General features: G+C 34.6%; 1 protein-coding gene across 1 annotated transcript in view; it reads right to left on the bottom strand.

Moving 5' to 3' along the window:
- Positions 1–400: 400 nt before the first annotated feature.
- galt (galactose-1-phosphate uridylyltransferase) overlaps positions 401–1,334 on the bottom strand; it is a 51,929-nt gene continuing 50,995 nt past the window's right edge. The window contains exon 11 of the mRNA XM_086170749.1: positions 401–1,334. This exon is cut by the window's right edge and continues 329 nt beyond it. The gene's annotated coding sequence lies outside the window, so the exon portion shown is untranslated.

The raw sequence follows: 1,334 nt of genomic DNA on the forward strand, positions 1-1,334 counted from the left end.
GTTTTTTTTTTTTTTGGTTTGTTGCTTTAAAAGACTAGTAAGTATGCACCACTAACAAGACAAGGCTGCTAAAACTAGCTTTGTAGAATGGAGAATAAAGCATGATAGGTAATCATCAAGTTATAAATTTAATTTCTTGACATCAATATATTGAATTTTTTACCCTTATTTCATTTCATTTTATTCATATTTTCATCTTTTTTGGTCTGGTGCTGTAAAAAGCTGGTAAGTGTGCACTGCTAACAAGACAAAGCTGCCAAAGCTAGCTTTAGAGAATGGAGAATAAAGCACAATAGGTGATAATCTAGTAATACATTTTTTTTTTCTTTACATCAATACATTTAATTTTTAACCCTGTTTAATTTAATTTTTTTTTCATATAGTTATCTTTTCTTTGGTTTGGTGCTTTAAAAGGCTAGTAAGTGTGCACCGCTAACAAGACAGGGCTGCCAAAGCTAGCTTAAGAGAATGGAGAATAAAGCATGATAGGCGATCATCAAGTAATACATTTTATTTTGTTTTCATTAATATATTGAATTTTATAACCTTATTTCATTTCATTTCATTCATATAGTTATGGTTTTTTGGTTTGGTGCTTCAAAAGGCTAGAAAGCGTGCGGCGCTTACAAGACAAGGCTGCTAAAATTAGCTTTAGAGAATGGAGAATAGAGTATGATGGGTAATCAAGTAATAAATTCAATTTCTTTACATCAATATAATAAATTTTTTTAACCTTGTTTTATTTCATTTTATTCATACGTATCTTTTTTTATGTATCAAGTAATAACCAATGAATCAAAAGACAGATTTCGCTTTTTGTAATTTTGTAATAGAACTGAAAAGGCATTCAGAAATGAACCGTTAATTCCTTCATAAAAGTTAAAAACAGCCTCTACGCTGTCAAATCAATTCCAAAGACTTCAAGAGAGGATCATTAAATCATAAATAATTCGGGGGCTATTAAAATCAATTCAAATACCACTTCTGTATGAAAAAAAAAAATAATAATAATAACGTGTGCTTTGCAAGCGTTGAATAAAAAATACTGATTTGAATCGGCTCATTAAAAATTGACCAAATGAAAGAGCCCGTGAGAACCGAACACGTCAATCTCCCGTTATTTAGTCGGAAATGTTTCGGCGCGCCGTCGCGTTCGAGCGGTCGGACGACCGCGAGCCGCCGCCCTGGACCCGCGGGACCGCCGTTCTTTATTCCGCGTCTTCATTCCGGTAGTTTCCGCCGGAAGCCTCGTCTTCCTCGTGCCTCTCAAAAACACCAGCGGGAGCTAAAGCCGGAGGATTAGCCAGGTGGAGCTACGATAAAGATAAATAAAA

This window comes from Fistularia commersonii, chromosome 23 (assembly GCF_037954325.1).
Source record: "Fistularia commersonii isolate RoL2024-O1a breed Wild chromosome 23, RoL_Fcom_v1.0, whole genome shotgun sequence".
NCBI classification, from domain to species: Eukaryota; Metazoa; Chordata; class Actinopteri; order Syngnathiformes; family Fistulariidae; genus Fistularia; species Fistularia commersonii.